This window comes from Manis pentadactyla, chromosome 3 (assembly GCF_030020395.1).
Source record: "Manis pentadactyla isolate mManPen7 chromosome 3, mManPen7.hap1, whole genome shotgun sequence".
Taxonomy (NCBI): domain Eukaryota; kingdom Metazoa; phylum Chordata; class Mammalia; order Pholidota; family Manidae; genus Manis; species Manis pentadactyla.
In genome coordinates, this window is record NC_080021.1 from 36,385,209 (window position 1) to 36,400,921 (window position 15,713).

The following is a 15,713-nucleotide window of genomic DNA, read 5'->3' on the forward strand; positions in this document are numbered from 1 at the left end:
ATACAGAGAGATAGATGATTGATAGATAGATCCAGCTAGAATCTCAATTCTTTCCCCCACCCAAAAAAAAATAATCACTTAATATGATAGCCAAATGGTAAAATTATCCATTTTGCCTCTACTCCAAATAACCCATTACTCTCCACTTCTTAAGTGCACATCTTGGAAGTGACCCATTTTATCCCTGCTCCATTTGGGCTTTTGTCACACTAGAGACATTTCCTTTGCTACAATCTAAACTAACTGGGAGGTTTCCAGAACATTTTCTCCAGAAAAACACTTTATTCTACCTTTCCTGAATATTAATTGTATAGAGCAGCAGCCTCTAAAGTGAAAATACAAGTGAACCAGCTAGTGGTTCCCCTCCTAACGTCAGGTCCCCAATGTTTACGCCAGTCTTTGAAGACGCTGTCTTTCAGCAAATTAGCTACAGATTGCTCACAGATAGGAACCTCACTGTTTACCTGCATCTGTGCCATAGTGCTTCCAAATTCTAAGATAAGGTTACCAGGAGATTAAGCTAAACTAGGAGCTGTCAGCTCACCAAGCCAGGAGGATCTGGGTCGATCTCATCTCAGGTATCTTTTCCTTGATGAAAGTGAAAAGGAAGAAAGGAAAAAAGTGAATGTAATCACATAGCTAATACCTTTCAGTAAAGGGTAAAGATAAAAACTTCGAGGGTTTCCTCTATATTTGGAAGGAGAGGACTAAACTGGTAAAAATCCAGAGATATCTTTAGTGAAAGAAAGCTCCAAGGTACAAAGAAGCTGATATAAGAGAGAAGATCTAGGAGACAGGAAGTAAGGTCAAACAGAACAAGGGATGTTGGAGAGGTAAGACTGACCTGAGTCGTGGTGTAGATTTCAACTCTGGAAACAGTAGTCATCAAAACCCATGCCATTTTGAGAGTGGACACACTTTGACCGGCTATCCTCTTTTTAAGAGCAGGGTAATATTCAAGTGAGTCCAACAGAATCGTAAAGTTGGCAAGTGACTGTAAATCATTTTTAATAGTTGTAGTTTATAAAATAATGGGTCCTGTGGGAAGAGAATGAGGTATTTTCACCACAGCTGAGTAGTCCCCATAATTTCCCTCAATTTTCCTCTAAAAATCTCACATCAGCAATGTAATTGTCTGCCTCACTGTCTCTCTTCCACCCCAGATGGAAGAGAGAAAGCATTGAAGAGAATAATAATATCACATTCAATAAAGTATTCTCAGCAGAGCCCTGGGCTGGGCTGGGCTGGGCTGGGGAATGTGGATCCACAGAAGACGGGGTTGCAGCACCACTTCTGGGCAGGGTCCAGTGCTTGGCAAGGTCGGGGTGACTCAGCAGAGACCCCGCCCAGGGCCAGGGGAGGGAAGGCTTACAATGCCAGACTTTGTCATCATCCTTTCAGAGCATTTTAGCTCATGTTTATTTTACTTATTGGCTTTCACTCAGGTTTCATTTGAAAGAGCTTGGAGGAAAAATAAAAACCTTTTTTAAAAAGAAATTGTCTGATGGAATATCCCTAATACCAAACAACCTTAGCACTTTTGTTCTTTCTTCTAAGAGTTGAAGTTCTTTTTGGCACAGGAAGGGGAAAAATACTCAAATTCTTAACAGACTCTAGTCTGGTAATAGTCCAGGACCATCCAGGGGGCTGTAAAAGCAATTCACCTGAGTTTTCTGCATTTGTCTCCCTCAGGGCTTCTAGCCTTAGAGTCTGCAGAAGGATAAGGGTTTACTTACTGTTTGTTAGGATTAAATGTAGCTGCACATGTCAAATAATCTAACCTCTCAGTGTACTGAGCAATTAAGGACTATGACAGCTCTCCCAAACCATTAGAGATCTGTCTGCCTTCCAGCTCCCGCCCCCACCATCCCCAGGTTCTAGCCTGTATCCACACTCCCCACAAAAGTGGCTAGAACTTTAGGTCCAATTCTGGTTTATCAGAGAGCAAAATAGACAAAGGAACTGAGGAAAGGAAACACCACCTATTCCTTAGGGAGGTTTCCAGGGCTGCCTGAATCAGTTACACTACTCCATGGTATCACCGTGTTAAATTCCTGTTGTACTCATGGCTAACCAACCTAGGTTGGGCTCTGCAAGGTGATTCTGCTTCAGATTGCAGGTCTGACCAGGCTTGGCACCCTACTGCAGTTGGGACTCAGGTCTGCTTTGTGGGCATTCATTCTGTGGCCCAGGCTGACAGAATTAGCAGTTTCCTGAAACATGTTTTTCCCATGGAGGAGGTCAAATGCTCCCAGAAGGTCAAATAGAAACATGCAGTGCCTCCTAGCGTCTAACCTGGAACCAGCACAAGTTGCTTCTACCTATATATCATTGGCAAAAGCAATTCATACAGCCAAGTTCAATATCAGATGGGGAAGCATACTGATTAATTATATAATCTATATATTATCTGTGTTAGAGTCCCCAATACCACCCAGTGGTTTGGTGATTCACTAGGAGGATTCATGGATCATATATTCACAGGTATGGTTTATTATGGCACAAGTTCATTATGAAAGGGTACAAAGCAAATTCAACAAAGGGTGAAGTCCAGAGAAATCAAGAGTTGACTTCCAGGAGTCTCTCCCAGATGATTCACCCAGGACACACTAAGTCTGCTTCAGCTACAAGGTGTGACAATCCATTCAAAGTGTCACCAGTCAGGGAAGTTTGACTGAGCCTAGGAGTCCAGTGTGAATCAGGTCGGCATATAGTGCCTGTGTGACTAACTGCAGTCACTGAAGGAAATTGCACAAAATATCTAGACAAACTGATATAGTGGGATTCAAAGCCCTGAGCACACAAAACACTCTTATCAGTGAGAAGATTCCAAGAGCTTAGTTCCCAGGAATCAGACCAGGGCCAGTCATAGAACAGACCCTTCTTGGCCATGTGCAAAGTCTGAGACATTTGGGCCTCACTTGGTTTACACTCTCCTGCATATTTTCCCATATGCCTTCCTCTGATAAAGATCAAAACAATCATGCTGTTCACCCCTACGTACAGGGGAGTCTGGGAAAGGTAACTTTTTCTAGAGTTATATACATACCATGCTAAGAAACAGGAGTGTTACTCTTAAAACATTGGGAAGTGATTTTGGGGTGCCACACTGACCATTTGAGGTGAGCTGGAAAAGTGAGAACAAAAGACAGATCAGAGTCAGAGAAATACTACAACTTGACTACTAGCGATAAATAATAATAGTAATACCATATTTTACCTCAACCAAGATGCTATCAACTGTAACCCACATTATTATTTCAAAACTACTAAGAAAGGGGGAAAATGCTGCCAATTAAATGACACAATGCTTTCATTTTACATAATTACCAAAAAGGATGAAACTCATAAAATACAGCTCAATGAATTTTCATGATGTGCACACACTCATAAATTAAGAACAAGAACTTGCCAGAGCCCTAGGAAACACTGCCTGTGCTCTGTTACTACCTCCCTCCAAAAGTAACCAATATCCTGGCTTCTAACAACATAGATAATTTTTACCTATTTTTGAATTTTATATGAATGGAATTATACATTATGTGCTCTTGTTTTGAGTCTGGTTTTATTGGCTCAACACTAAGTTGATGACATTCACCAATGTTATTACATATAGTTATAATACATACATTCTCCTTGCTATATAATATTTCATGTAAGAATATACCACAATATAATTATCCATTGCATTTTTAATGGACATTTGGCTACTTATAGTTTGGAGGTATTACAAATAGTGCTGCTATAATCATACTTACTTTGGTGAAAATTTATATGCACTTCTGTTGGGTACATACCAAGAAGATTGCTGGGTCAGAGTGTTTAGTAAATACACCCAAACTGTTTCCAAAGCAGTAGTGCAATTTACATTCCCACCAGCAGTGTGTAAGAATTCCAGCTGCTCAACAACCTCACAACTTGATATTTTGTATCTTTTTATTTTAGCCATTCCAGTGGGTATGTAGTATTACCGATTGCAGTTTTAATTTGCATTTTCCTACTGAGTAATGAAGTTAAGCCCCTTTCATATGTCTATTGACCATTTAATAACCTCATTTGTGGTGTGTCTGCTCATACTTTTGCCCATTTTTCTTATTATTTATTTGAAAGAGTTCTTTTAATTGTATGGAATATAACTCTATATATAGTAATTTTGTAATATAAATAGTAAATATTTTCTCCCACCTTTTCACTTGCTTTGTCACTCTTTGGTGTGTTTGATGAAGAAAATTTCTTAATGAAGTCTAGTGTCCTTATGTTTTTCTTTATAATTAGAACTTTTGAGGTACTGCTTAATAAATATTTCTCCATCCTAAGTTCATGAGGATAGTTTCCTACATTATTTTCAGTAGCTTCACTGTTTTATCTTTTAGAGTTATCATATGGATATATCTACAGCTCATTTGAGGTTGATTTGGGGTATGAAGAATGTGATCATCTCAATGTCTCAGTGCATTTATTGAAAGACCATCACTTCCCATTGCATTGCAATATCACCTTTGCCATAATCATCATTCAGAATGATTTAAATATTAATATAGTTCTTATAGATTTATTTTGATCAAACCTACTATATATCACAGGTTTGCCTTTAATATATGCAAAAAGAAAACAAAAACAAAATAAATAGATTTAAATATTTCTAAAATTTTACTCCTTCAGAGCCTGACTCTTCAACTTTAAGACTTTTCAACTGTATCATTGATGACTGTTATTCCACAAAGTATGGTCCTTTGTGCCATCAAGGATGTTGACAATGCAGCAAAAGAACCATTGTTATCCCAGGATTTTCTGTGCATTTTTATTTCAATGTACAGAAAGTGACAACTTTAGCCAAGTCACAAGTGATTTTAAGATGCATGCTGATTTCAGAATTGTTAAAATATGAAAATATATGTGGCTTACAACCAAAGAAATATGGTTCTTTTCTTAGGTCAAGTTACTAGAAGCCTGAAACAGACTTTCAAGTGCATGTGGTTTATTGAGGAAGTACTTTCTATGGGAAAAAAAAAAATCCTGTAACGGAGGGAGAGAATTAGGAGAGGGTAGCAGAAGGAACTGAGCAAGGAAGTGATCTCCAGAGAAGTCCTGCTCTGGCCTGCTCCATGCTGGGATGGGAGCCAGGGCAGGGAGGCCTGTAGCCTTTTGTAACACTTACCAATCATTGGCTGCCAACAGCAGAGCGCACAGTGGCAATGTTCCCAGTCAAGTTCCTTCCCTTGACAAGGACCAGTTCTCAAAGAAGGGGTTAGCTGGGATCTTTCAGCATCAACATTCAAAATAGCTGGAGGATGGGTACGCTGGTAAAGGGAATGAGGGCTGGGCACCAATTGTATTTACTATAATCATAATACCTAAAATTTATTCAGCTCTTACTATGTGACAGGCACTCTCCCCTTTTTATAAGTGAGGAAAATGAAGTGTGGAAAGGTCATTTAACTTATCTAGGGTCCACAGAGGGCAACGGCAGAGCTGAACACAGGCAGCCTGACTCCAAAGCCCGGGCTCTTAATTTCTATACTGTACCACTTCCAAATAAACTCAAAGAGATGATCAAGTGCATTATTTAAGTAGTGAAAAGGAGAAGCCCCTGTGTACTTGAAGCTGGCCAAGTAAACAAGGTGGGAAGATTATATTCATTTTTAAAATGCTGATTATTTTTCCAAACTCACAATTTTGATATTCCTCTAATGCTGTTTTCTTTAGATTTCTAGACAGGCTCTCATTTCACCTTTGGAGCCAAGGAAGATTGATAAAAGTAATTACTAATACTTCACCACACACCACACACCCTTAATTGTGAGCTTGTACCATCACACTTAGTTTAGCCCTCCTGGGCAGTTACGAGTCACCATTCAATGCCTGCTCTGAGGAATCAGCACTTAAGGCTTTGTCCTGGGATCTCGAAGGATCTTTGTAATACACAGAGCTGATTTTCTTACAGTGGCAATGATTACTTTGGTTCTTTGTAATTTTGATTGTCATTAAATCCCCTCTTTGATATTCAAAACTATTTTCTTCTTATATATCTTTAGCAGCTTTAAATAACATTTCATAGACACAGACAGCAGAAGGCTGAAAACCACCTTTGTGTCTATTTGATTGACTTGCCCTCAGAAGCAGAACAAAAGTTAGGTCTTTGCAAAACTGCTTAGTCTCATATTAGAATTCTAATTTCATTTTTTGGCTTCAACCATCACTGATTCATCTTCGTTCTTTCCCTTTCCACCTCACCCTCCCTAACCTTATCCCAAAAAAAAGATGCTATGAAAAAGAGAACAGCACCTTAAAGTAACAAGTCCCATAGAAATCAAGTCAGCGTGTAAATCTACAGCTCCAAATACAAACCAATCACCAATGAGTTGCACTGGAATTCAAAAATCAATCCCAGGGTGACCCAGGCTTCTCCTACAATAGCCAATGCAAGCTCAATATTATCAGGGTTATCCAGGTACTATTTGGAATCCAAAAGTAGCTCTTTGGTTATACCTGGTAGAGATCTAGGCCCTCATAACTAACCTCATGCTTCATAACTGAGCCAAGTAACAGACAATCCAAAATCCCCAGTGGTTCCTTGATGGCACATACAGGAGAAAAATGACCCTAACATGTTGGCAGGAATGACCACTGGCAGTTGACTGGGGTTGGGGTGTCACAGGAGCCAAGACACTCTAAGGACAAACTGATCTCAATCTTGAAAATGGCACTTAGCATTTCAATATGCAAGTAAAACACTTAGAGAAAGGTTAAGAACTCACATTTGTGCTTCAGTTCCTGCTGTTCACCAAGTGTACAGGCAGGGAAGGGGCCACAGGAACTGCTGCTCTGCAGGATAGCTCAAGGTAATAATAGAGGGGCTAAAATCCATTATCTTCTCATTTCCTTTTTAAGTGGTTCTTTCCTTTATATAGCCAGTGCCTCTTCTTCAGCAAGCTCTCCTGATACTCTGGACCTCGTTTTTCTCCTCTTTCTTCTGTGTGACAATTCAAAGAGATTTGAGCATAAATTAATGCCTTAATGCAAAGAAATAGAATTTCTAATGGCAGATGGTTAGGCAACAATGGTAGAACTTTTAAAGAGTAGAGGGACCCTGGGTTCATGCTGATGTCACAGCACAGATAACACCCATGACAAAAACTGCCCATCTGGAAAGTACTGGAGATGAAGATATTTAAGAAAGTCTAGAATCTTTATCTTTTACTCATACTTGTGTTTTTCCAGTTGCCACTGTTGTGTTTCTTGTGGGAAGGAGGATAGCTGAGGGCTGGCTTCCCCAGCTGATGAAATGTAGGTACATGAGAGTAAAAGGATTTGCTTCTGTGGAGTGAGGAAATGGAACAACATCGAACTTTTTCATGGAGATTCAAATGAATCTTAGCATGTTTGTTTGGAAAGCTAATAAACAAATCCCCTTAATCCTGGAATAAACTATTCCAATATTTATGGAGCACTTAGCAAAGTACCTCCCCAAATATTTTCTCATTTATCTTTCCACAACTCTGTGAAATAGGATGTCCTATATATCATTTTCCCCACTTTAGAGATTGACAGGCCAATGCCCACACAAGAGTTAGTGGACCTGTCAGGATGCAGCCCAGTCCTCTGGCTTCATGTCCTGTGGCCCTCCCACAGCCGTTTCACGGAGCAGCACAAGGACTCAGTATTTTCGCTTCTTCCTATTAGTCTGAAGTTTGAGCATATACTGAAATCTGTGACAACAGTTACCTCATCCTCTGTTTTTATGAGCCTGGCCTTAGAGATTGGCTTTGTCAACAAATCCATTCTAACAAATTTCATGTGTCTTTACATTTCTTCTTCCTAGTTCCACTGGTTTTTGCCTAAGTTGGCTTACTTGATCCCTCTTCCTTCTGTAAGATAAAACACAAGATGAGTTGTCTCTTCTACCTGAAAAAAGGAGTGAAGTACATTGAAAAAACAAGATAGAAAAAGCAAAAACAAGACAGAAAATGTTTTTTATTACCTACATCTCACAGGAGAATGCTTTTATGAAAAAGTTAAACTGAATAGCTTCTTTTAAACCCTCCTGAACAATAGTGAAAGACTATTTAGTAAAAGGGCCATTTTGAAGAATTAAAGAGCAGATATGTGAGTAGGAGTTGAATCTAAGCTAAATATGGTTGTTATGGGAAGTGAGTTTAAGCCATCCTTTCTATCCTGGAAATCCTGACTTGGCTAATGACTAGAATAGAAAACAGGTGTATTCTATACTTCATTGGTACAATGGTTGCTTCATGAACAGAAAAGATAAACATCCTCACCCTCAAAGACAAACAATAAACCATAAAGTAATGAGTAATTCAATTGCATAGTGTGTTACTGCTATGGAAAAAGAAAAAGTAGAGCAGGTATGAGGAATTAGGACTACTAGCATTTATGGCTTGCAATTTTAAATAAGGTGATGGGATAGGCCTCAGTAAGAAAGTCATGCTTAAGCAAAGACTTGAAAGTGAAGAGGTTAGCCGGGAAAAGGTGGTGCAAAGGCCCTGAGGCAAGACTGTGCTTGCATGTTTGAAGAACAGCAAGGAGGCCAGTGTGGCTGGAACAGAAAGAGTATGAGGAGGCTTAGCAAAAGATGAGTCTCAAGAGGTAAATGAAAGCTGCTTTTGCTGGATCCCAGAAGCCATTTCAAGGATTTGGGCTTTCAATCCACGTGAAAGTCCTGGTGGTTTCTAGAGATGAGAGGCACAATTGACAAGCATCACTCTGGTGGCTAAGAACACAAAGGAGAAAGGATGAAATTGGGGAGACTGGCTTAGAGATCACTTCAGTTAATGAAATCATAATATTTTCTTTTGTAGTCTAGATATTGCTGATAGAACTAGTTTTTATTACTCCTTTTGTAAATTCTGCATAGACTATCTAACATCTGCCTTAGAATGTATAGATAGTTGAAATCCATTGTTCTCAGCTTTCAGGCCTCAAACAATACCCCAAGACAGGAAAAGTCCCATGTTAGCCCCTAGTTGCACTCCTCTTACGCTAATGGGAAGACTTCTGGGGCCTAGCTGTCCAAAAAGATACCACTGCTATGTGTGCCAGCCTCAGGAAAAGCTAAGTGATATCAGGGTCACCAAATAGCACCCTACACAGACCCAAATCACCAAGGCTTTAATTGTATCTCATTTGTTGTCTGGCTGATACCAGGATATGTGCTAGGGATATTTCAACCAAAAAAAACCAACCAAATAAACAAACAAACCTAATCTTGGAATGTTTACAGTCTATTGGGAAAAACAGTTCTGTAAATAACTCTAATACTGGGAAAAATGACGGGTGTGTCAAGTGCTGTATTTACCAAGTACTATGAGAACAGACGGGGTGTGCTTCATTCTGCCTAGCTGCCAAAATACTCCACAGAAGGGGCAGCATTTGAGCTCTGCCTTGGAAGTTCAGTTCAGAGAGGTGGAAAAGGACACAGTTTGACCCAAAGCATAAAGGCTGGCAATTATATAGTTTATTCAAGGACTGGGGAGAGGGGGCTAATGGGGCTGGCTAAGGGCCAAAACAAGGGCAGGGTTGTGATGAGAGATGGAAGGGCATATCATGGGGGATGAGCCTGGAAAGTGTGCTGAGTTCAGGTCATTAGGGTGTCAACATCATGCCAACCAGTAGAAGCCAGAAGCAGTTTTATACCAGGGATAAAAATTGCATTTCCAATTTTAGGAAATGATCTGGAATGTGGAAGATGAATAGGAAAGGAGAATCACAGAATGGCATCTTTCAAGAGAAGAGGTAAGAGCAGCCTAAGCTGAGGACAAAGTCAATGGACATTTTGCAGATAGAATACGAAAGGGCTGGAGTATGATTATCATGTATATGACAGAGAAAAGGAGAGAGAAAAACATGCAAATGAACTGCAGGACAATGATACCACTAGCATGCTAATAAACACAGGAAGAGTAGCAGGCTAAGGAGAGAGGTCAAGGCTGATGATCAACATGGTTTTCTGCATTTTCTGCACTTAACCACTGCTTATTACCATGCCAGTATTTCTCTACAGCAACATATCATGCTCCCAGAGCTTGAACATAAGAAATTAGATTAGTTGGAAAGCAGAAAAAACAGGTAAAGCTGGCAAGTTGTACACAAGAGACCACATCTCAAGAAACTGGTTAGGATCTCTAGTGCCTCTAGAAATGTCCTCAGCAAACATGGCAGGAGCCCTGACATAGAATTATTGCTCTGGGATCCCAGGACAATGGCCCTGTGTTTCCTGCCTTGTCTCATCCTGCCCACTGAGACGGTGTCCCAGTCAGGGAGTGTTTGTAGCAGCTGAAAGGAAGGTGGGAGCTTGGGGATGGCTCCTGCTCTTGCCTGCATACTATTCCTGCCCCTGCCAAAGCCATTTTCTGCCACTCACTCATCCACACAGATCATAATTTGTCACCCAGCAAAACCAAGATTTTTCTTTTTGAATATTTTACAACATATCAATACATGTAGAAAATTCAGAACTGGCTGTAAAGTGCAGTACAGCAAATTGCCCCTGATAGTTGGTGCCAGGGGTACACAGAATAAGGTATTCAGGCCTTGAATTCCCTTACTGTCCTTCTTTCTCTTCTCTATGGAGGAGGCAGAAAGAGGAAGAAGCATTTCAGGGAGAGGAAGATGTGGGTGGACTAAAAAGGAAGTAGGAAGGCAAATCAGAGGAGTGAGTCAGGAAGAGGGAGGGGAGAGAGGAGAGCAGCAGCGCTGAGGCCAATACAAGACCTAAGCAAACTGCGTGATTAGGAGGGAGGAAGGGAGGGAAAGAGGGGCAAAAGGAGGGAAGAAGGGAGGGAGGGAGGGAGGGATGGAAGACAGACGGATGGAAGAGGGAGGGAGGGAGGGCAGGAAGAATTCTCCTAAGATGGGAGCAAGAGCAAGAGGCGCAGAGCATCTTCAAACTTGAGTTCTCGGATCCTGCTCCCCATGAGGCTGATCTCAAAGGGTTTGCCCAGAGTGGGGGATGAAGGTGGACCCACACCTCCTTGGAATGTGCCTGGAATTAGACAGAACAGTATTGCCTTATTTATTTTCTGACTTTAGCAATTCCAAGCCCGCTTTTCCACTGTACATCTGCCTCCTTTTTCTCAATTAATTTAAAAGCCTCCTCTTGCTCTTCTGCCACCTCATCTTCTTCTCCTGTTTCACTGAGTCCTTCTCTCAGACTTCTGGCTGACTCCTGTGTTCCAGATCCAGGGACAGTTTCTCCCTGGATCATTTGTGCAGTAGCAAGAATAATCAGACACATCAGGAGCGCCTCATCACAGAATCCCCGTTTGCTCTGTGCCCTTCCATAGTCACCAACAGCAACCCAGCTTTGTGTTTTAGAAGTGGAACGACTCAAATGCAGTCACACTGTCTTGACTTCCTAACTGAGGTTCCAGGTGGTAGCACCTCTGGGGTCCTTACAAGTCTGGAGGCACCTCAGGAGACAGCGCAGTGTGCTTGGTCAATGGGTTGTTTCTTTGTGGCCCGAATGCCTGGTGCAGGTCCCTGTTGAGTTGAGTCTAAGTGGACCACTTCCTTCAGATCCCTTGGCCCCATGTCCTTAGCACATTATGATGATGATACCAGTCTTTTGTTAGAACCAATGGGATAGAGTACAGAGAACACTGTGTAAGCTAAAAACACTGTATCAGGGATTTTTAATTTGTGTTTCAGAAAAGCCTAGGATTCCTCAGAAGAGCCTCAGCAGGATAAAGAGAAATTACGGGACTGGCTTCCTGGCTTCCTACCCTGTGTTCAACCAGAGAAGTTTAGCTTTGGTAGAGTTCATATACAATTTAACTCAAAAAAAGGGGGGGGCTCATAACCTTAAAAAATTGGAAAATTGTTGTAGTTCCAAACTGTTTTCTTTTCTCCCACTTTTCCTCTGCAGTGTATCCGGGGTTAGGACAAACCCTCCCTCCCGCCTACTCTATTTTTAAAAGGAGGGATGACAATTCATCCTTAATTCCAACCAAGATACCTCACCTGCATCTATTTCCTTTCCTTCTGCGTGGCCCTGGTGGAGGGTGGAGGACGGTGGTCCCCAGCCCACAGGAAGGGCCCGTGTTCCAGAACGTTATCCACTTGCCCTCCAGCTTTGCCTCCTCTAGGCAGCCTGGCGCGCTTCCTTCCACGGCCTCACGTGTCTGTTCCGCCCTTGGATAGCTGCCCTGCGCGCCACGGCTCCGGCTGTGGGGGCGCACCAGCGCGAGCAGGCCACCGCGGGACCTGCAGAACGCGCTGGGGGCCGAGGGAGGGTGGTGGGGAGGAACCCTGAGGAGGATGAGGATCGGAAGCGTTGGAGACTCGAGTAGCAGGACCACGGGAGCAGGTGGGCGCTCCGCGCCGGCCCGCCCTCCCTAGTCACGTGTCACCAGGACTGCGCAAGCGCAGGCAAGGAAGCCACGGACAGCCAGAACGCCTCCCCTGCCAGAGGCCCACCGGCTGCCTTGCGGGGCAAGGCCCTGCGCACTTCAGAGCTTGATGCTTGGCATCCTTTCAGTCCCTACTCCTCCCTCCCCACCAGCCTTACCCTTCCAGATTCGTTCACACTGCGGTGTTAAGTGGCTTAATGAGTAGCCCCTCTTGAGAAGACTTGTACTTCTAAAGAGACAGCTCAGCCAAGCCAACGTTTAACACACGGAATGCAACACAAAACATTAGACACCAGTTATAGACCAGTGAGGGAAGTGAATGGCTGCTGCAATTCACAGCGCAGAGAATTCTACCTTCCCTATGCAGGTCCCCGTGGAATCTGCACCTGACACCAATTCCTGGGTTGACAACTCTTTCTGTATCCTCCACTCCTCCCCCCCACAGGCCTCCTTACTAAAAAAAAATGCCCTAGCCCTTCTTGTGGTAGGGGAGGGCAGGCGGTGACTGGAATGCTCCTTCTCCAGCCTCCCATCCGTGCGCCCTTTTCTGTCTCTTTAAATTGCGCCAGGTGATGGCTAGACAGCTGTAGCTTCTCAAACCATGTAATGAAGTGAGAATGCAAGAGGGGCAGGCTTGATTGCTACTTTGATGAGAGTGCCGTTCTTCTAATGTATAGTGAAGGGCCCCCACCCATAAGATGGTGAACCTCCTGCTTCTCTTCCGAGTCCTCGGTTCCCGCTGGCGCCACCTGAAGCCCAATCACCTCTCTCCCCCCTCCCAATCCCAGCACCTAGCCAATAGCCACCAGCCCCGTAGAAGTAACACCACAATCACCCCATGCCCCTTCCTATATAACCCAGCACCTTTCCCTAATAAAGCGGAATTCTCCGGTGAATTGTTGCTGTGTGTGGCTCCTTTCCTTTCATATAGAACTGCAGAAAGCATTTGAAGGCGTTACATGACCTTCCATCCAGCCCCTAGGACAACAATATAATTAACTTGCTTAGCCACCAGGCTTCCCCTGAAAAAGATTTAGTACTCTGGTCTATGGACATATTTATGGCCTGTATTCCTTGGAATAGAGTTGTTATTTTCCATGAGAATTGCAAACATCTTTATGTTTATTTTAAGCTATTCTCTGCATTTGTAATTCTTTAAGTATTAGTTATGGCTTATCTGTTTCTTAAGAACAAGGGAGAGGCTACTACTCTGAAGTGCAGTAAATAATGTATATGTAAGCTCCAGCTGGGTGAAGAAATTGTAAAGCTAAAGAATTCTATTTAGTTTCCAACTCCCTCTGGACCATGTAACCTTACAAACCCTTTGAGGTAAGTTTCAGAAATTCAGCAAGGTTGAAGTGGGATATTTTTTTAAATATTGCTTGAATTAAATGTGGATGGGGTACCCAAGATTCTACAGGAGACAGTCCAAGGTTATACAATAGTTTTCCCATAATGAAACGTCTTCTTGAGCAAAGAAATAATCCACCTCTAAATGAATGGTCTCAGTCTTTTGCTGAATGAAAAGTGGAAGTCACTTTTCACCCAACCCACTTTTTAATAGATACCCTTTGACCCATTGTCCATTATCATTGGAGCCTAAAATGTTAAGCTCATTTAATATTTTCTGTACAGACTTGCTCCAAGATGTTTCAAACGACCTACATGCTGCTGTCACAATCCAGTTTGGGCTGGTTATCTGGGAAGCTCCCAACATGGCAAATTGAGGACAAACACAAAATTCTTTCAGACAGGTGTCTGGAAGGAGAGAAGAGGACTGTCCTGTCTCACAGGGTTTGCGCTATAATTTAGCATCTTCCCTACAAGCCTAGCTATCACTGCCTTTGAAAGATGCCTAATGAAGTGCCCAGAAGTGGAACAAAAACAGTTCTGTTTTCCCATGTCTTGGATGTGGTTGTGAATACCTCTTTACTGGAGAAGAGCTAAAAATATTTACAAAGCCACAGTAACTCCTTGCCCCTGTGCACACACACATAGCCTACAATAAATAAGCTCCATTACCATAATAACTCCTGTACTTCTGTTTATGACATACAAGATATGTTCATATACATTGTCTATTCAATCCTCATAAAAAAACCCATGAGAGCAGATATTCAACCCCTATTTTATAAAATGTTTGCCCAAGGTCATAAAGCTACTGAAATGTAGTGCTTGGGTTGAAACCAATGGATTCTTATTCTGATTCTTGGTTTTGTGCTATTTTTATTACTGGGTATTGCTTCCCATCCTGACTTTGCAGTAATCTCCTTAAGAAATACAGAGTTAGGGGATAAAACTGTCTGCCATACCACTGAAGACAAGAGTTAACCAAAAGGGAGAAGAGAGTAGCTGGATGTGAAAAAAATCCTCTGGAGCAAGTTAACATTTCTAGATGCTCAGAAGAACAATTTGCCTAAATGAATGTGTGATTCATTATCTGTTAGGTGCTGGGATTCAATACAAATTAGGTGCTGGAAGAGAGTTGCAAACACCAATCAAAATAAATCAATGGCTGACGCATTCATTTTAGGATTCTGTAGGATTGCTTGCTTAAGGATACTTCCACTGGATGGATGGTAGGAGATTGGATTGAACAAGTCACAGTGGATTAGCCAGATTCAAAGGAGATAGAAATCCTATTATTTGCGTTTAATCTTTGTGATGGGCAAAATAAAGCCAAGCCTAAAAATTTTCAGAAATTTTTACTGCTTGAGATTTTTTACATTATTTCAAGCAACTGAATTCTTAAGAGATTAAGGTGATTAATTTGTAGTTTTAAAAAATGTCATATAATGTATATATAGAAAACTCCACACAGTATAACTCTGTGACTCTATTTTCACAAACCACACACGCAGTGGTCACGACCCAGGTCAAGATCATTATCAGCACCCAGATTCCCCCTCCTCTTTCCTTTAAACTCTGTACTCTTCCTCCAAGGGTCACCTGTCCCCTTCTAGATTTGGTCCTTCCCTCTAAAATAAACAAACGAACCTCCTGCTAAAACACTTGATTTTGAAGCACTTCTCATCAGTGGGAAAGATTAAGAAAACTTCAAATAATTACCAATTTACACTATGCTGATACAATAACGATCCAGTTGGTACAGTGAAAGCACATAAGACCTACTTTTTAAGGCTTTTTATTCTTCACAGAGACCACAGGGGAGACACAAACATGCCACATTTGGAGATAGTCAGACCTGACATCTGAATCTTCAACTTTTTCTCTGAAAGAATTGTTTTAGGCAAGAGTAAATATTTTCAGACCATTTCAAGAAATGCTTTTGAAATCCCTCCTAGAGGAGGTTGGGTCAAGCTCTCCCTTTCTTTCCGTCATCAT

General features: G+C 41.8%; 1 long non-coding RNA gene across 1 annotated transcript; it reads right to left on the reverse strand.

Moving 5' to 3' along the window:
* Positions 1 to 692: 692 nt before the first annotated feature.
* On the reverse strand, positions 693 to 12,301 carry LOC130683150 (uncharacterized). The gene is made up of 5 exons (XR_008996762.1): positions 11,980 to 12,301; positions 7,726 to 7,868; positions 6,759 to 6,973; positions 3,050 to 3,127; positions 693 to 1,038 (listed from the first exon to the last, which is right to left on the reverse strand). It is a non-coding gene; the product is annotated as an uncharacterized LOC130683150 (long non-coding RNA).
* Between the last annotated feature and the right edge of the window lie 3,412 nt (positions 12,302 to 15,713).